Source organism: Schistocerca americana, chromosome 4 (assembly GCF_021461395.2).
Source record: "Schistocerca americana isolate TAMUIC-IGC-003095 chromosome 4, iqSchAmer2.1, whole genome shotgun sequence".
In the NCBI taxonomy this organism is placed as follows: domain Eukaryota; kingdom Metazoa; phylum Arthropoda; class Insecta; order Orthoptera; family Acrididae; genus Schistocerca; species Schistocerca americana.
Window position 1 is genome coordinate 318938009 of NC_060122.1, and position 21498 is coordinate 318959506.

General features: G+C 39.4%; 1 protein-coding gene across 2 annotated transcripts in view; it reads right to left on the reverse strand.

The window, feature by feature from the left end:
- Positions 1-15424: 15424 nt before the first annotated feature.
- The window catches only part of LOC124613892 (splicing factor 45), a 93644-nt gene continuing 87570 nt past the window's right edge, over positions 15425-21498 (reverse strand). For both annotated transcript variants that reach the window (XM_047142630.1, XM_047142632.1), the window contains exon 10: positions 15425-15677. The gene's annotated coding sequence lies outside the window, so the exon portion shown is untranslated. The remainder of the gene's footprint in view (positions 15678-21498) is intronic.

Sequence of the window (21498 nt, forward strand, 5' to 3'; positions counted from 1 at the left end):
TTTTTAAGCACCTTACAGTACTGTTTATAATGGGCTACTGTAGCTTGATTGTGACTACTTCTAACATTTTGATATAATTCTCACTTTGTTCTACATGATATCCTTATCCCACTAGTCAGCCACCCAGGCTGCCCATTACTGCTAGTATCCCATTTAAAACGTTCTTATGGAAAACAACTCTCAAAGAGCATGAGAAATGTCTTAAGGAAAGCATTATATTTATCGTCATTATTTTTACTAGCACTATAAACATCCTGCCACTCTTGTTCCTTGACAAGGTTTAAAAAACTCTCTATGCTGTCAGATTAACTTTCCTACATAGTTTGTAATTATATGTGACGTTTGAGTACAAAAGCCTTTTAGTGTTAAAATCCGTGCATCATGGACTGAAAGGCTACTCACCCTTTTACCAACAGAATGCCCATCTAGTAATGAAGAATGAAAAAAAATATTGTCTATGGCTGTGCTACTGTTCCTCTGCACCCTAGTTGGAAAAAACACAATCTCCATCAGATCATATGAATTTAGGAGATCTACCAACATCCTTTTTCTTGCACCACCATATATAAAATTTATATTGAAGTAACCACATATAATAAATTTCTGGTACTTCCTACAAAGTGAATCAAGAACCCTCTCTAGCTTGAGCAGAAATGCTCTGAAGTCAGAGTTAGGGGACTTGTAAACAACAACAATTATGAGTTTAGTTTCACTAAATTCAACTGCCCCTGCACAACATTCAAATATCTGTTCAGCGCAGTGCTGTGATACGTCCATGGACTCAAATGGAATACTGTTTTTTATGTACATAGCCACTCCTCCACCCCACAAGGAACTCCTTGAAAAAAAAAAAAAAAAAAAAAAACAGCCAGCTAATTTGTATCTCAGTAAAGGAAGCCTCTGAACTGTCAAATTATTTAAGTGGTGCTCCAACATACCAACAATTTCAGAGTCAACATCTATAAGCAGTTCACTAACTTTATCTTTAATACCTCTTATATTATGATGAAATATGCTAATCCCTTCTCTACTTGGAAACATGACATCCTTTAAAGGTTAAAGAGACTTCCTTTAAGCAGGTATACCTATCAGCTGACTTCAATCTAAAAAAGTTGCAGCTCTAACGCCAACTACTACAGGAATCTTTCCATGAGTGATCTCACCACCACCCTCTATACCATCACCTATAAGCTTTGCCAGCCTCCCCTTCCCATATCTACTGAGGTGTAGGCCATGCCTAGTGAAACCCGATCGACTGATAGACCCAACTGGCTACTGATAGACCCAACTGGCACTACTGAAATGTAGCCCATGCCCTCTGCCATCAGCGCCAGCCCCATGTTAACGCCCCTAACAGCCGCATTAAGATGAGGCTGATCAAAACTCTGAAACAGCTGGACGAAATGCACATTAGTGCCACCAGTTTGAGTAGCTATCTTTACCAGGTCACCACCTACATCATATTCCCCATTCCTATCAAGACTGTTTGCTGCTCCACCCACTATCACTACCTGATCCTCCTTCGTAAAATTCCTACATAACTCCCCTATGCTGTCATTCACCTGAGCCAATCCTACACCAGGCTCCACAATGCTGGTGACCTCCTACTCACTCCCCAACACTTCCTGCAACTGCTGGCCCACACCTCTACCGTGCGAACTACCTATCAGCAGAACCTCCTTCTTTCTGTTAGACTTTGCAACTGACATAGGCCTCCTAACTGCTGAGGACTGCCACATGTTCCCTACATCTACAGCTACAAGAGGCTCCTCTCCACTCAACTCTGACAGTTGGTCCAATCTATTGCATATTCACAAAGTATAACTGTCTGAATACCTCCTCCTCTTAGCTGCCTTCTTGCCAGCTGGCAGTTCCCATTCCCCACCACCCTTCACCATTCTCAGCCTATCTAGTTCCTCCTTTGCACGTTGTGAAGAAGCAAAGTTCACAACGACAGTTAGTCACACACTGACACACTTTGGTTCCATATAAACTGTGTACTTCAGTGAGATAGATCGTAAAACTACAAATGTACAAATGTAATACATCAAGAAATGCCACACTTGCAACTTTCGTAAAAAAATGTAAAATACGTCATAACTGCTGAAAAGAAATAAGTCTAAACCATAGGAAGCCATTTATTGACATCAGATGAAGCCACACTGGCGAATTTTGTTTATTACAAAACATCATAATTGTCGAAAAATAAGTCCACTAGGACATATTACTGGACTAGGATGTTGCTAAGTTAATGGATAAAAACCAAAATAACATATAACAGCAAGTAATTATCAGCTCACAAAATGATGCATCGTAAAATTACACTTACAGTGTGAATAACAACGAAGCTAAGCTCACACAGTATCTTGTACCAAAATCGCATTATGGCAGTGCCTGCATTCCTCTTTAATGTATTGATAAAAACTTAATCACACATTTAATTCCACATACCCATGTGGGAGGAGGAGGGGGGAGCTTTTGTGATAGTAGATTATTACTATATATAAATAATTTTATTTCCTTCCTTTATTTTTATCAAAGTCCAAAATAAAATATTACATGACATTGCGTACCAAGGGGGGAGGAGGGGAGGGGGGAGGGGGGCTGGGAATGGATCTGAGGGCTCATGCCTATCCATCACAAGAACTGAATGTGAAGTAGAAAAAATAAAAAATTACCAGAGGGCTTACGCTAATCAGTCATATGTGGGCTATAGATGTGTATTACATATACAATCCTAAAAATACCTAACATTACACATTTTTTGAAGCAGCATACCATAACCAGTATCTGTTACGTTTAAGAAATAAATCCTAAAATATTATTGACAGGAATTCATCATAATGTAGCATTTAACATTAAATATTTGTTACCGGGAAATATTCTGTTTTCAAAAGAGAAGTTAAACAACCTATATTAGAAAACACATATCACAGTAAAAATAAAAAAAAATAAAAATAATAAAAAAATATAAAAGCACACAGTTTGCTCAAAGACTGCAAAGCAAGGCTAGATGAGGACCATGTAAATGCTTAAAACCTATGCTCAATAGTGGGGCCTAATAAGCCAAGCCCCGATCACCAAACATCTCCACAATCGTAATAAAAACTTTCACTCAGTCTGTTATTACAAAACCTTCACCCAGCACACTCCCCTGGAATACTAAGTCATTTAAGATTTTATTTTGGATGGCAGTTGTATATACAAATCTACTGTTTACAAAAGCTTATCCCCCCACCGCACCCCACTTCTTCCATTGGGCATGTAGAATCAAAAGTGTGATAAAGTTTTTGTGTGTATGTTCAAGAGGAACGCAGCTATTGTCATAATGTATTTCGGTATAGGATACTATGTGAGAGTAGCTTTGTTGTTATTCACACTGTACATGTAATTTTATGATGTATCATTTTGTGAGCTGACGTTTACATGCTATTATATGTTATTTTGGTTTTTATCTGTTAACTTAGCAACATCCTAGCCCAGTAATATGTTCTAGTGGACTTATTTTTCGGCAATTACGATGTTTTGTAATAAACAAAATTCGTCAATGTGGCTTCATCTGATGTCAATAAATGGCTTTCTATGGTTTACGCAGATTTCTTTTTGGAAGTTACAATGTATTTCAGATTACAAAAGTCGTCAGTGCAACATTTCTTGATATATTACATTTATGCATTTGTAGTTTCACGATCTACCTCACTGATATACAGTGTCTACAAGGAACCAAAGTTTGTAATGTACCTCTTGTTAAGTTGATACTTCCATTGCTAGCATGTACTATAGTTTTCGTCTTTGACATGGCATTGTTTTTGACTGTATCATTCAATGCTTAGCCTGATTACATCTGTCAGTGTGAACTTTGCTTCTTCATGCAAACTATTGTACACAGCTACTACTATAAAAAAAATTTTCTACTACAGTGGGCTCAAAAGAGAAAATTACTCCTATTATGGTATAACTCTCCAGCCTTTCATGCCAGTAACTGACACACTATTTAGCCTTATATTTACCTGTAAACTGTGTACACTCTATTCATCCGATTTACTCGTTTTAGGCTAATGCTTGATAATGGTTATTTGATCGAAACTAGTAGTGAAGCGAACTGTGCAACGTAAAGGACAGCTGAAGGGTCACCATGCATTTTAACAATTAGTTGGCAGTTGAATATCCCCACCTGTGAACATACATAAACAATGAATTAGGACAGGCTGTTACTCATCAGATAGAGGAGATGTTGAGAAGCACATGGGTACAATTGAAAGTAGAATGTTTGATATTATTAAACTATTAGACAAAGTCCTTCACCAGATGAAATACATTTACGTTACCCATTGCTGTACAAGACATAAAGCTTAAAATTTCCATATCAGGACCATGACCATCAGTAATTGGGAAAGTCTGTCTCAGAAAGACTATTCAAAAATCACAAAGGACATACTTTTTACATGTCCCATTGTAAAAAGAGCTATAATCAATTTATTATAACATGAATTAACACGGAATGCTACTTGCCACATTGAGAAGGCACTGAACAGCAGGTAGGCACATTTAAAACTAGACTGTTGGGGATATTATTTACATGTCAGACGAAGTTCTTCATCTGATGTCATTAACATAAATGTTCAAATAGCAATGGATTGGCTGAGACACATCCCCCCTAATTTTTTTTATTATTATTACATTTTTTACATGGTTCACCTTGACTTTCACTCCTGTGTCAATATGATAACTTTTTCTTCTCAGAGCAGCACTTACACCCAATGCCCTCAATTATATGTTGGATATATTCCACCTCTGTCTTCCTCTACAGTTTTAGCCTCTACACCTCCCCCTTGTAACATGGAAGTTATTTCCTGATGTCTTAACACATGTCCTATAATTCTGTCCCTACTTCTTGCCTATTCCTTTCCACACACGTTCTGCAGAGAACCACCGCATTTCTTATTTTACTATCCCATTTTATTTCCATTGTTATTCTATACTATCAGATTTCAGATGCTTTGATTCTGCTCTTTTCTGGTTTCCCTACTGTCCAATTCTGTGCTATGCATAGATGCATAAGTGTACTCTCTTTTGTGTGGAAATTCTCAAATTTTTTTTTACTTAAAATAGGTGCCTTCAATGTGCTCTTTAACCTATCTGCGCCCTCCTCTGAGTTTAACAGTGGAATTTCTTTTGCACTCTTAATGTTGAGCCCTTTGATCTCAATTTCACCAAAGATTGTTTCGACATTTTTATATGCTGAATCTAAACTCGTGACGATTTCTTTTTTTTTTATTTCTTCACTTTTTCTTGTATCCATTTTGCTTTATATTTCCTGCACTTCCTATTCATTTCATTCTTGAGTCATTTATACTGCTGTATTCCTGTCTTTTCCTACCGTGTGAGGTAGTACAGTGGTTAGCACACTGGATTTGCATTGTGCTCTGTCTCTAATGACATTGGTGTCAATGGGATTGTAAACCCTAATCTTGCTTCATTCTGAACATGTTTGTACCTACTCTTTAAATCCATCAATTGAAGAACTACTTCTTTTATCCAAAGCTCCACTGGAGTTCTCTTCTTTGTACCTATGTTTACTGACCAACTTTTTAGATATGTCCATTCAGCTGAACTGCCTACTGTGGTATTTATTATTACAGTACATTCAGCCTCAGAGAGCTTTAATGAACATCGTTCCTAAATACTTCAGTATCCTACTTCTTTACACATTTAGCTCAATCTTCTCAATTACTAGATTGTAATGCGAGTCTATATCTGCTCCTGGATATGCCTTACAATCCAATATCTGATTTTGGAATCTCTGTCCCTCCACGACGTAATCCAAATGGTGTCTTCCCATATTTCTAGCCCTTTCTGAACAAGAAATATTTCTTCTCTCTCACTTCTGTTATCAAGACCATATTCTGCTGTAACTTTGTTTTCTAGTCCTCCCTCTACTGTAGTGTTCCAATCCCCTATGATTATTAGCTTTTATCTCTCCTCTTACATACTGAATTATCTGTTCAATGTTCTCATATACTTTCTCTATCTCTTCATTTCTGCTTGCAACACTGCGCTGTTGATGATGGTGCTGATTTACTGTTGATTCTGATGAGAAGAAACCTATCGTTTAACTGTTCACAATAACTCTCTCTCTGCCCTACGTTCCTATTCATAATGAATCCTACTCCCATTACACCATTTTCTGCTGCTGTTGATATTAATTTTAATTTATCTGACCAGAAGTCCTTCTTTCTATTACACTACACACACACACACCCCTCCCCCACTACAAGTAATCTGAATCTTTGAATTTCCCTTTTCGGATTTCTAGGATTTTCTCTACCACATTCATACTACAGAAATTCCCTGCCTCAACTTGTAGAATGTTCCCTTTTGTTGGTATTCCAATGCCTTTCTCATGGTTACTTCTCTTTTGGCATTCCCCTCCCAGGGATCTGAATGGGGAAGCAATCTGGAATCTTTTGACAATGAAGAGATATTCAAGACACTTTGTTTCAATTACAGGTCACATGTCCTTCAAACACACACAAATTTGCACAAGCAAGCACAGCTCACACACACAACCACTATCTCTGGCCATAGATAGCAGGTGTGTGTGTGTGTGTGTGTGTGAGAGAGAGGCGTGCTTGCTTGTGTGGATGTTTGCCGAAAGGTCAATATGTAAGCAGTCTTTCCGTTGTGCTTATCTGCAACTCAATGTGTCTAATTACTGTTCTCTTTACCTGAATCTTAGTAACTTACACCATTGTCAAACACTGAAACCTTTTTATGAGATTTTACAGCCATTTTCAACCTATTATTTTGCCTATGTGGTTCATATACTTGTCACTGCCTCTGGCACAAAAATGCAGTTTCTTGTAACTGTTTATTCTAGCTTTACTGGTAAGACTTACTTCAGCAAAGAGATGGTCATCTTCGACTGAGCCATGTCCAGCACTACCAGATGAGCAATTACTATTAAGCTTTCTATGTTAATTTAATGGTTGGTACCAGGTGTGAATGGACTTACAAGTCATAACTTATTCCCCCAAAATATTTTTGGTTCCACCTGGCCAAATTCTTGTGTCATAAACAATTCTATTTCTTTATAGGCTGCAGTTATATGACAGGACCCTAATTTCAGTGTATTACGATCTTTACTTATGTTATGCAGCTGAAACAGGCCAATGAGTCAGCAAGCAGCTGGCATACATAATTTAGCACTAAAATAACTGACTGAATTACAGTCCCTGGTAATATCTACAACATATATCCATACTCCACAAATCAATGTGAAGTGTATGGCACGGGTTATTTCCCACTGTACCATGTATTACATTTATTTCTTATTCCAATCACATATGGGGTACAAGAAGAATGACTGCGTAAATGTCTTTGGGCATGTGATACTTAATCTCATGTTGTCTCTGCAGGTACTAAGAACGAGAGCCATAGGATTCAGTAGTATATTCCTAGAGTCCTAACTTAAACTGGTTCTCATTTCAATTAAGAATTCATTTCACCACTTTAGACAGCTAGAATATTCTACACTTTCATCTTGAAGATGAAGAGAAAGTTAGAAACAGAAATCTAAAAACAGAAACAATACTGAAGGAATCTGGAGAGGGGAAAAAGAAATTTAATAACCTCTGTTTTATCATTTCTTTCCATCTCAGTTATAACTGCTCATAAAGTAATTGCATTTGTTCAAATTAACTAGAGCAGTTGTTACTTGAATGTTTTCCAAAACAATTTTTTAATCGTTTGAGTTACAGCTCTGAAATGATTCAGTGTAGTTGATGTAACAAAGTATTACATTCCAACAGAATATACACTTCGCAACATTTTGTTTCTTTATGCATTCAGGTAACATCAGTGCAACTTTCGTCCAGTACTGGGTGATTCAGAATGAATATCAAGGTTTTAAGGTACTGTAGCACTTATTACATTCAACTCACAATTATAAATAACACATCAAATGAAAGAGCAGCTCAAACAGTTTTTCTTACAAGTGTTCATCAAATGCCACACATCGAGTCAATAGGCGCTAGTACTCCCTAAATCTTGACCAGTGTGCCTGGAGTAATTGTTGCAACAACTGCTTCAATCCTATTTCCTAAGTCAGGCAGCTCGGCTGGTAGTAGAGGCACATACATATGATCCTTCATGAACCCCCAAAGGTAAAAATTGGATGGCATCAGATTGGATGGACATGGAGCCCATGGGAAAAAAGCTCTATCACCCAGCCTCCTGTGGCTAATCTAACAGTCGTGTACAACATTGTTTACACCAATCACTTACTGAGTTATACCAGAGAGGTGGCGCACAATCTCTCTGGCAAATGAAGTTCTATGGTTCAGATCCTTCCAGTTAAGAAAAGAGTCATAGATCTACAGGGTGTATACGCAGACAAGGAAAAAATTCCCGAATTTTTCTCGGATGGCCGGTTAAAAAATACACTTTTTCCGTAGTGACAGTAGATTTTCTGTAGATTTTCCCTTGGAACTGTAAAACTTATGAATCCTTTGAATGGTTAACGTTTTGAAAATGGACGTAGAACTTCCTGGCATTTAAGGGGAGGGGGGGCTCGAAAGACCTTTGATGTGCAGCAACATGTACGCTTTATATTTTTGTATTAGGAATATATAAATTCAATTTCCAAAAAACACAGCACGTTAGTTCCCAGAGCATTGAAATCAAGATTGCAATGCCCTTCTGTAAGCCAATCATAGCTTGGGTCACATGATCTCGCCAGCCGATGACAGCAGATATTCAGAGCATAGGACACATGATGTAGTCAGCCAATAGCAACATCACTCTTAAGTAGCACAAACATACAAAGAGGAAAAGTTAATGGTTTACATTAATGTACATAGTGTAGCTACAAGAAAAGCTATGCTTTCACGCATAATATTGGTCTCGCAGATTAAAATGCTACAAGAGAAGCCAAGCTATCAGATGTAATATTGGTCTTTTTATTGCCTGTGTTGCACTTTTAAAATACATCACACAAATGTGCCAATAAAATTTAAAATAATGATGTAAATGTCTTGTCTTCTGGGCTCAAAACTCTTTTAAGTGGCTGGTCCTCAAAGTGTTAAGTTTTAAATGAGAGTCAAACGCTCTATGATTTAGGAAATTCGTCCTACATTCTCAAACATAACGTAATTCAGCTTGCGCAAAAGGAAATTTACTTCGAAAGTCACACTTTTCAAACCACCACTCCCAGTATTTTCCCAAGACTGTTAGAAATAGGTTGGTTTTAGCAGTTGGCAGAGAGTGCCAGAAAACAGGCATTATTGGGTGTGCACAGCTGCGATGATGTAGTAAGCCCGTATGTTCGTATATATAAAGCATTAAGAGATCTTACATTATGTCATAAAAGAGGATACTACAAGAGCATCGGCATTTCATAAACTATACTAAATGTATAATTCGGCTTGAAGTGCACACTGGTATGTCCAGATTCACAATGAAGTATGCCCCACCTGATATTAAGATTTTCAGTATGGTTTTTGGGATGTAAATTTTCTTAGAGTACCTTTACTATACTATCTCACGTTTGGTTCTTTATTATGGCATAATTCCATAACCGCCAGAAGATGAAAACATGCACTTGAAATTCAGTGAACAATTCCAACTAGCAACTAGCCAATACTGTGGGATGAAACAATTAGTTTCAAATAAATTGACTGACTAGGTGGTAAAGATTAATAAAAGCCAAATGTCTTTAGCAAACTGACAAAAATAACTTCACAAAAACGTGGAAATAAAATGAAATCAGAAAATTGAAACTAGTAATATATTTTTGCATGCTGTAGTTATGTGAATGTATTTTAGTTCACATGATAGCTCCTGACTACAGAAATCCATTTTGTTCTCATTTGACGTGGGATCCGTAAACAAAGTGGAAACAGCAAAATTACTAAACGTAAACACGGATCACGTGGAGACTAACCCCCCCCCCCCCCCCCCCCTCCTACAACTCGGACAACTCTGCACATGTGCAAAACTGACAGCTAGGGTGCGCCAGAAAATTCTTTCTTGTTATCATCTGGCTGCTTGCTGCTACTGCCAATACAGGTAACAGCCACGCTTAAAGTATTCGGAAGCGGGAAAAGGCACTACTCATATGCGAATGAACTGCGCATGCGCATGAGCCCTCTGGGAACTTCTCACATGAACCTAATGTAAACAGTTCTGACATCACGCTCATAAAAAAAGCAGTTTATTTTTACAAAATACGAGGCGTGTTTTTTAAGTAAGTACCATTTTGAAATTAAAAAAAGACATGCTAAGATATCTCAATAATTTTATTTATACATGAAAGCCTATACCTTATTCTACTTTTCTACATAATTTCCATCAATATTGAGGCACTTGTCATAATGTTGTACCAGTTTTTGAATACCCTCCTCATAGAAGTCTGCCGCCTGACTTGTTAACCACTGCATCGCCACTGTTTTGACTTCGTCATTGTCTTGAATATACTGACCGCCCAGGTGTTTCTTCAAGTGCAGGAAGAGATTGTAGTCACTGGGTGCAAGATTGGGGCTGTACGGGGGATGATCTAGAGTTTCCCATTGAAAATATGTGATGAGATCTTTGGTCTCATTCGCCACATGCAGACGGGCATTGTCTTGCAGCAAAACAATGCCCTTGCTCAACTTCCGCGGACTGTTGCTTTGATTCTGGGGTGATGTAGGCCAACCATGTTTCATCGCCCGTAACAATCTGGCTTAAGAAATCATCACAGTCATTGTGGTACCGCTCAAGGAAAGTCAATGCACTGTCTAAATGTTTGATTTTGTGCACAACCGTCAACATTTTCAGTACCCAACGTATGCACAATTTTTGGTAATTCAAGCGCTCGGTCACAATGCCATACAAAACACTACGAGAAACATTAGGAAAGTCATCCCGCGAGGAGGAAATTGTAAAGTGTTTGTTTTCTCTCACCTTATTGTCCACTTCCTGCACCAAACTTTCATTAACGACCGAAGGATGCCCACTCTGTTGTTCATCATGCACATTTGTAGGGCGGCCATCTTTAAATGCTCTCACCCACTTCCTTACCATTCAATCACTCATAATGTTTTCTCCGTAAACTGCACAGATCTCACGATGAATATCGATCGCTTTTAGGCCTTTAGCACTAAGAAATCTTATAACAGGCCAAACTTCACAGTCGGCGGGACTCAAGATTATCGGAGGCATCTTAAACACTCAGTTCACAATGTCAACAAGGAAGAATCAGACTGTAATGGCGCCAGTGCACAGATTAAGGTACAGGCTTTCATGTAAAAATAAAATTATTGAGATATCTTAGCACGTCTTTTTTAAATTTTAAATCGATACTTACTTAAAAAACACACCTCGTATTGCATAATCTTCGTCTTTTGACACACTTTGCTGTTGCTTGTGTGCGCATGGTGTTTTGTCGTCATAAATGGCACATTTCCTTGGCAACTAAAGTTTATTTTGGTTTTTTTCCATTTGTTTATGTTTTATTGCTGCAGTATTATTTTGCAGTAGTGGGACACAGTAATATTCTTTGTTAGAGTATCAGTTCTTACCCGTCAAAATGACAAAAATTTAACTGAAAACTAAAACAATGAAAAATTCCCGGAATTCCGAAAAATTTCCAGGTTTTTCCCAGTTGTTCTAATGCGACAAGGTAAGAAACACCACTTACAGTTGCTTCATCAAAAACGAAAGGCCCATTAACTTTCTGCCAGGACGTGGCACAAAAACCACTCAATTTATGGGTGTTTCATTTGGACTGTACCATCTTGTGGGAATTTTCTGACCCCCTGATGCACATATTAGTGTATTCGCATTCCCACTTATGTGAAATGTCAACCATCCCCAAAGTTGATTTGATCCAGAAAATCTGCATCTTCATGCAGCAACATTTTCTTCGCAAAGTTGGCATGTAAACTGTAGCATGTAGGCTTTACAGCTTATAACAACTGCAAACTATAAGGCTTACAAACACAAACGTTTTAGTTCCTCTTTCATTTGCTGTATTATTTATAACCGTAAGTTGAATGTACACACATCAAAAAACGTTTTGCATCACCTCAGTTCCAAGAGTTCCTGAACCTATACAGAAAATTGGAATAGACATCATTTCTGCCCTTTTTATTGCTCACGAAAAGCACACACTGCATGTTGTACCACTATACAGCGAGACCTTCAGAGGCGGTCGTCCAGATTGCTGTGTACACTGGTACCTCTAATACCCAGCAGCACATCCTTTTGCATTGATGCATGCCTGTATTCGTCGTGGCATACTAGCCACAAGCTCATCAAGGCACCGTTGGTCTAAATTATCCCACTCCTCAACGGCGATTTGGCGTAGATCCCTCAGAGTGGTTGGTGGGTCACGTCATCCATAAACAGGCCTTTTCCATCTATCCCAGACATGTTCAAAAGAGTTCTTGTCTGGAGAACATGCTGGCCACTCTAGTCGAACGATGTTGGTACACGAAGACGAATGCCTCGCCAATATGCTGCCGATATGCTTGCACTATCGGTCGGAGGATCGCATTCACGTATCGTACAGCTATTACGGTGCATTCCATGACCACCAGCAGCGTACGTCGGCCCCACATAATGCCACCCCAAAACAACAGGGAACCTCCACTTTGCTGCACTCACTGGACAGTGTGCCTAAGGCATTCACCCTGACCGCGTTGCCTCCAAACATGTCTCCGACTACTGTCTGGTTGAAGGCATATGTGACACTCATCGGTGAAGAGAACGTGATGCAAATCCTGAGTGCTCCATTTGGCATGTTGTTGGGTCCATCTGTACTGCACTGATGATGCCATGGTTGCAAAGACTGGCCTCACCATGGACGTCAGGAGCAAAGTTGCGCATCATGCAGCCTATTGCACACAGTTTGAGTCGTAACATGACGTCCTGTGGCTACACGAAAAGCATTATTCAACATGGTGGCGGTGCTGTCGGGGTTCCTCTGAGCCATAATCTGTAGCTAGTGGTCATCCACTACAGTAGTAGCCCTTGGGCGGCCTGAATGAGGCATGACATCAGCGGTTCCTGTCTCTATATCTCCTCCATGTCCAAACAACATTGGTTTGGTTCACTCTGACACTTCCCTTGTTGCGAGCCCTTCCTGGCACAAAGTAACAATGTGAATGTGACCAAACCACAGTATTGACCATTTAGGCATGGTTTGAACTACAGACAACACAAGCCGTGTACCTCCTTCCCGGTGGAATGACTGGAACTAATCGGATGTTAGACCACCTCTGTCTGTAGGTACTACTCATACATGGTTGTTTACATCTTTGGGAGGGTTTAACGATATCTCTGAACATCAAAGGGACTGTGTCTGTGAAACAGTATCAACAGACAATGCCCAATGTCATTAATTTTGGAACGCACGGTATTTCTTGACATAATTGACAAAAACTGGGAAGTGAAAGACCAGGGAGATTAAGTAACTTCCATGAACACCAATGAATAATATCAAATTCTTAGCAGACGATCAACATTTAAAATTTAAAATTTTCATTTCTTGAGATTCTGAATAGGGCTTTTTTTACTTATATGTGATGTAACAGTCTGTTGTCTAAGTTCAAAAATACATTCTGTTCCTGACAGCATTAACTGTGTTTTTCAGAAATATGAACCAATAGAGTGTCAGTGGCTGGAAGAAAATGAAGAATTGTAACTTATGGACGTGATCTTGCTGAACTAAATAAAGGCACAAAATATACAAATAATTACATCACTTTTCTTCACACTTTACATTTAGTCTACTTATGTTTACCCTAAAAGTACTGTTGTGGATAATATTATTATTCGAAATTTTGCTTCTTCCCTGAATAGGCAAAGACTTATGTGCATGTAAAGTTTGTATCTGACATTGCCCATTTAAGGGTTTTGCATGTTAAAGGCACAATGTAGGAAACTTGAAAACTGAGGCATTAAAGGTGACATACTTCTCTCATAAAGAGCAAATTACTCCATGCCTGTGCAGTAATGGTCTTAACAGAAGCCATGTGTGGCTACAGTCTGTGTACTAACATTAACAAACAAAATTTCAACATCTAGCTGTATCCCTCATATTGAAAAGACAAATTCATCCGCTGCAAGAAAAACACAAAAATTGAAAACCCAGAAGACCTCATCATGTCAACTTGTGTACACAAAGATAGTGCCTTTTGAAATTCACAGATCAAGTTTGGTTCTTCTGGGGCATAGGAGAAGAAGGTAGAAAGGAGCAGTGAGTAATGTTACCTTTTTCTATTACACTCCTATCTCCCTCACTCTTTTGTTTTTGACAAAATTATGAAAAGGATAGTGGCCACTCACAATATAGCAGAGATGCTGAGTCACAGAAAGGAACAACAAAAGGAAAGCCAAACAGATTAGCTTTTGGCCAAAAAGGGCTTCATTGGAATTAGACAGCATAAACATACACACAAATGAACCTCACACATAAAGGGCCACAATCTTTGGGGGCTGAGGCCAGTTTGGTCTGGTCTGGTCTGGCTTTGGCAGCCAGAGAAATTAATCTGTTAGATGATCAGTTTGGCTTCAGGGAAAGTAAAGGCACCAGAGAGGCCGTTCTGACTTCGTACCTGATAATGAAAGCCTGGGGGAAGAAAAATCAAGATAAGCTCATGGACACTGTTGATCTACAGAAAGTGTTCAACAATGTGAAATGATGCAAGATGTTTGAAATTCTAAGAAAAGTAGCACTACACTGCAGGGAAAGATATACACAAGAGCCAAAAGGGAATAATAAGACTGGAAGACCAAGAATAGGGTTCAAGACAGAGGTTCAAACTTTCACCCCTACTGTTCAATGTGTCCATCAAAGCAGCAATGATGGAAATAAAAGAAATGTTCAATAGTGGGATAAAAAATTAAAGGTAACAGGATATCAATGGTACGATTTGCTGATGACACGGCTATCCTCAGTGAAAGTGAAGAAGAATCACAGGACCTGCTGAATGGAATGAACAGTCTGATAAGTACAGACTACGGACTGGGAGTAAATTGAAGAACAATAGAAGTAGTGAGGAATAGCAAGAATGAGAACAGCGAGAAGCTTAATATCAAAACTGGGGACAGTTTATCCTTCTCCACTATCCCTGAATGTTTGTAACATCATCACAGAACTGCAATGTATAACACATAGTTGACAGTCCCTGCAAAATATATATGAGGGGGCTATTACATTCAGAGTATTAGTTTACAAATGGAAAAGATTTGTAGTAAATGTGGCCTAGATCAAAAGCTTGTGCAATGAGTGAACAGTATTTCTAAAAGTGAAATCAGTAGTAATATGTACTCTTCAGTGCAAATTTACAGTGAAACCAACACCTTGTAAGAAGATGCTACTGGATTTTTATTTTTTTATTAAAAAAGCCATAGGGTAAAATTAGATTAAAAAACCCCATTAACTATGAGCACAGTTTATTTTAACATCACAGTATCTCAGGCTATTCAGTATCACCTGAATAAATTTACACAGTCAACATCCTGTCTTTCACAGAATTGACTAAACAGTCCATTTCTAGCACAAAAGTCATCCACAGTATATACAAGTTTTGTCTATCTGCAATGTGCATGGAGTCTGACTGCTACTGGTGATCCAACAGTTGCAGCCATCAGTCTGTATGTCAGATAAAATGCCACTTCTGCTGCAGTCACTGAAAATTAAGATTAGACAAATTAAACAAAAATTGAGACTAAATCTGTAAGGAATGGTACATACAAATTTTTGTAAATAAATATGGTAATGGAAAGTTGTTGCTGGAATATAAATGATTTAAGGAGTAAATGTTAACAAATACAATGACATCCATAAGTAATGACAGACGAACTGCCTGATGGCATTTGGGGTATGAAGAAAGGAAAGGCACCTGGAGATGACAGAGTTTCTATAGAAATTGTTTAAACTGTAGGAAAAATGATATACAATAAAATTGCTTTGTAATGAGTTTCTAGGGACTCAGATACTTTCTTGTTAAAGAGGGTTCACCATACTTACACAGAATGGTTGGCTACAATATAAATTTGAACATTTTAGATAATGTAAGAATCGATTAATCACAAACTGTAATGTCTTGGAAACTGTAGTTTAGCATGAACTCAACAGGTTTTTACTTGTAAGTTACACATAAAATCACCAATTTGGACTGCGAGTTAAAGAAAGCAACCAAACTGAATATGATATTGTTTTCTTTGACTAATGATAGAGGGGGGACACAATAAGTGAAGTTAAAGAAAACTGCTTAAATAATGTCATTTGTTCTAAAAAAAAATAAAACATTCTGTTAGTTTAGTTTTATTCTTTCTTCCATTATAATTTACTGGCAAGTGTTGTAACCCATCTGCTGATGCTGTAAGAACTGGCTCAGCTGATGACAAATACAGTAGTTCCTAACAGCATCAATTCTTTGCACAACTACAGCAAATCATCTTCCAGGTCATTTATCCTTTCCATTATCACCCCTCTACTGTCACAACTTCCACCATAATTTATTTTAGTTTGTTCCTAAATGAGAGAATCACACATTTCACTTACATCCATCCTGGATATGAAAGTCATGGCAGTTATGAGAAATCGTCATGAAATGTAAAGTACACCCATGGCAAGATACAATCAATACGTTCACTGTGCAATAACAATAGTGACATTACTGATAACAGCGCCACTAAAGTGGAGTTACTAAACATGGTTTTCCAAAAGTCATTCATGAGATTAAGTAAGTTCTCCAGAATTCAAATCAAGAACAACTGCCAACATAAGTAACTTAGAAGTAGATATCCTCCATGTAGTGAAAGCAGTTTAAAATACTTAAGTAAGTCAAGGTCTCCAGTTCAGATTGTCCACCGTCAGGTTCCTTTCAGAGTATGCTGACATAATACCTCCATATTCAACAAGCACATACAACCCCTCGCTCATAGAAAGATGCATACTCACAGACTGGAAAGCTTCACAAATCACATCAGTAGCCAAAAAAGAAAATAGCAGTAATATGCTGAATTACAGACTCATACCACTAATATTGATTTTCAGTAGGATTTTGGAACATATACTGTGCTCAAACATTACGAATCACCTCGAAGAAAAAGATTTATTGACAAATAGCCAATTCTGATTCAGCAAGTATCACTCTTGTGAATAACAACTAGCTCTTTATTTTCATGAAGTAATGAGTTCTATTGACAGGGGATGTCAAATAATTCCATATTCTTTGATTTCCAGGAGGATTTTGACACCGTTCCTCATAAGTGACTTCTAATTAAATTGCATGCCTATGGGGTATGGTCTCAGTTGTGTAAGTAGATTCGTGATTTCCTGTCAGAAAGGTCACAGTCGGTAATAACTGACGAACAGTCATCGAGTAAAAGAGAAGTAATATCTGGCATTCCCCAAGGAAGCGTTACAGGCCCTCTGAGGATGCACAGCTCATGAGACATCATGAGGCTTTCCAAAAGCTGACCCAAAGGGCAAGTAGAGGCCAAGTCCCACAAAACAAGACTGGCACTGAAGTCTCCCAATAGGAAAAATTGATTGTGGGAGTTGTTCTATAGGATCCTCAAAGCCTATTGCGGAGGCAAATGCAGTGAGCAAACAGTGACCCTCCGACACCCATGAATTTCAACTGCAACTGCTTGCAGGTCAGCATCCAGGGGACAGCAGAGGAGCGATGCGCATTACTGACAAACATGGCCAACCCTTCCCTTGGCTCTGTCCCTAGTCACATAATCCTTTCAGTGAAGGGCATGGCCCCATAGTACAGGGATGTCAGCGGCTTTAAAATGTATTTCTTGTAAACATATGCACAGGGGAAATTCCTGCTCTAGCAGTTTCAGTTCTTCTACATGTCTCCTGAACTCATTAATGTTCCACTATAATATGCAAGCTCTCTATGGCAGGGGTTGTACTTTCAATCTGCTTTTCCCTGGGAGGGGAGCCCACACTGGGTGAGGGCTCAACCTTGGAGCGAGATGATCATCCCTGTCCAAGGTCAAGGACCATTAGCTCTATGGAAGAGTCAAGAGAGACATCAGACAGGATGACGTCGACATTGTCAGACAGTTTCCTTCCCAGCTCCATCAGTGGTGGATGCTTGGCCTTTGATTTTTTGCCATGGGTATGCTTCAGAGCCACAATTGTGGCAGTGGTAGTGGCAGCACTAGACAGCGGACCACTTGAGCCTATGGGGGAGAAGGAACCTCCACAACATTAGTGACCACAGACTTTTATGATGTTTTGGTAGGAAATTTAGGTTGTGAAGTAACTGCAGCAGCACAATTACTCTGACAAACGCTGGTACTAGTGCTAGCACTAGTAACCTCCATTTGTGCAGCAGCATCAGTTTTCTGCACTGGCTGTTTAACAACTGAAGCAAAGGAGGTAGTGAAAGTCGAGGGCTGCATTGCCTTAAAATCTTCTTGGCCTCACCATAGGGGATCTGTCTTGTGGTTTTAATCTCCTGTACACCTGTTCTTCAAGGAAGACACGACAATCCCTAGTCCAGACATGGTGAGCCCCAGAGCAATTCACACACTTTGGAGGAGATGAGAATCTGACTCCTTCTTGGGCAGCCTTACACATTTTCCACAAGTGGATTTGTTAAACAGCCAGTGCAGAAAACTGGTGCTGCTACACAAACGGAGGTACCTAGTGCTAGCACTAGTACCAGCATTTGTCAGTGTAATCGAGGCAGGCGTTCAATGTGCTAAATCTTCATTCCTGATTTATAGTGTTATATGTCTCATTTGATTTCTGCCTACACACACACACACACACACACACACACACACACACACACACACACAGAGAGAGAGAGAGAGAGAGAGAGAGAGAGAGAGAAAAGAATTGTATAACAAATTATAATTTCATGAAAAGTGTATGACAAACCTTCTGATGTCAAAAATGAAACCATCGTTTCTAGACATAATAATCATTTTGGTGCGGAAATAATGAAGACAATGTGTGTGTTCACGCAATTAAATTTCAAGATAGTGTTTGTAACGACACATAATGTTCAAATGGCTCTGAGCACTATGGGACTTAACCTCTATGGTCATCAGTCCCCTAGAACTTAGAACTACTTAAACCTAACTAACCTAAGGACATCACACACATCCATGCCCGAGGCAGGATTCGAACCTGCGACTGTAGCAGTCACGCGGTTCCAGACTGTAGCACCTACAACCGCTCGGCTACTTCGGCTGGCTACCTATGGAATGTGGTATATTTTCATATTTGGGAGGCAATTTCCACTTACATTCTTGCAATCTAATCATGGAGGGGGGGGAAAAATCATTTATTCCCATTTTTACTCAGCCCTGTCTTTCCCTACTTAAAACTTGGTGTCAACAGAACTTCAGAACTTTTTCTGTCATGTCATCTACATTCTACAAGTAATGCTGTAATTTGATGACACAAATGAGCTACAATATAAACATTTCACATCTTGATGGTTATGGTTCTGTTTTAATGAATTCTATGACATCAGAAAGACCATTGATACATCTACAGCCGAACTCACTAGAATGGGGTATGGACATATTGATCACAAAATTATGTAGTCAAAAGGACTGACTGCAAATGACTGCTAATCATTCAATTTCAAGTGTGACACATGGAAAAAATTTCAAATGTATGTTAGGAATTTCTTAGAAAATGTGCTTCAATTTACAAACTGCTTCATATTTATTCTTTATAAGCAAACTTTTCATTTAAGAGGGGATTGTCAAATACAAACTGCTTACGTATCTTGGAGACCACATCATTTACAAAGAAAACCGCAAAGAACAGGCACCAACTTGTCCATACAAGCCAGATTCTTCACACATACAATACCACTCAAAAGCTGCAACTGCAAATAAATCATCCTGTAATACAGCACGTAGATCCCTTCCAGCTGTTACGTCTTTCTTTCCCTCAAAATTATTATTATTATTATTACTATTATTATTATTTTAAATTTCATGGTATCTTCAACACTCCAGAATGAGATTTTCACTCTGCAGCGGATTGTGCGCTGATATGACACTTCCTGGCAGATTAAAACTGTGTGCCGGACCGAGACTCGAACTCGGGACCTTTGCCTTTCGCGGGCAAGTGCTCTACCAACTGAGCTACCCAAGCATGACTCACGCCACGTCCTCACAGCTTTACTTCTGCCACTACCTCGTCTCCTACCTTCCAAACTTTACAGAAGCTCTCCTAAGAACCTCGCAGAACTAGAGTTTGGAAGGTAGGAGACAAGGTACTGGCAGAAGTAAAGCTGTGAGGATGGGGCATGAGTCGTGCTTGCCCGCGAAAGGCAAAGGTCCTGAGTTCGAGTCTCGGTCGGGCACACTTTTAATCTGCCAAGAAGTTTCATATCAGCGCACACTCCGCTGCAGAGTGAAAATCTCATTCTGGAAACATCCCCCAAGCTGTGACTAAGCCATGTCTCCACAATATCCTTTCTTTCAGGAGTGCTAGTTCTGCAATGTTCGCAGGAGAGCTTCTGTAAAGTTTGGAAGGTAGGAGACGAGGTACTGGCAGAAGTAAAGCTGTGAGGACGGCGCGTGTGTTGTGCTTGGGTAGCTCAGCTGGTAGAGCACTTGCCCGCGAAAGGCAAAGGTCCCGAGTTCGAGTCTCGGTCCGGCACACAGTTTTAATCTGCCAGCAAGTTTCATCTTCAACACTGTCACTTAGAGGCCATTTTCCTTCTTTTGATTATTTAGAATCCATTAGTATGCTTAACTTGCCTAAAAAACATGGTAATTACAAAACATCAGTGATTTCATATTTTTTTGTCATGGTTCATTTGTAAACACATTCATGGTATCTTCAACACTCCAGAATGAGATTTTCACTCTGCAGCGGATTGTGCGCTGATATGACACTTCCTGGCAGATTAAAACTGTGTGCCGGACCGAGACTCGAACTCGGGACCTTTGCCTTTCGCGGGCAAGTGCTCTACCAACTGAGCTACCCAAGCATGACTCACGCCACGTCCTCACAGCTTTACTTCTGCCACTACCTCGTCTCCTACCTTCCAAACTTTACAGAAGCTCTCCTAAGAACCTCGCAGAACTAGAGTTTGGAAGGTAGGAGACAAGGTACTGGCAGAAGTAAAGCTGTGAGGATGGGGCATGAGTCGTGCTTGCCCGCGAAAGGCAAAGGTCCTGAGTTCGAGTCTCGGTCGGGCACACTTTTAATCTGCCAAGAAGTTTCATATCAGCGCACACTCCGCTGCAGAGTGAAAATCTCATTCTGGAAACATCCCCCAAGCTGTGACTAAGCCATGTCTCCGCAATATCCTTTCTTTCAGGAGTGCTAGTTCTGCAATGTTCGCAGGAGAGCTTCTGTAAAGTTTGGAAGGTAGGAGACGAGGTACTGGCAGAAGTAAAGCTGTGAGGACGGCGCGTGTGTTGTGCTTGGGTAGCTCAGCTGGTAGAGCACTTGCCCGCGAAAGGCAAAGGTCCCGAGTTCGAGTCTCGGTCCGGCACACAGTT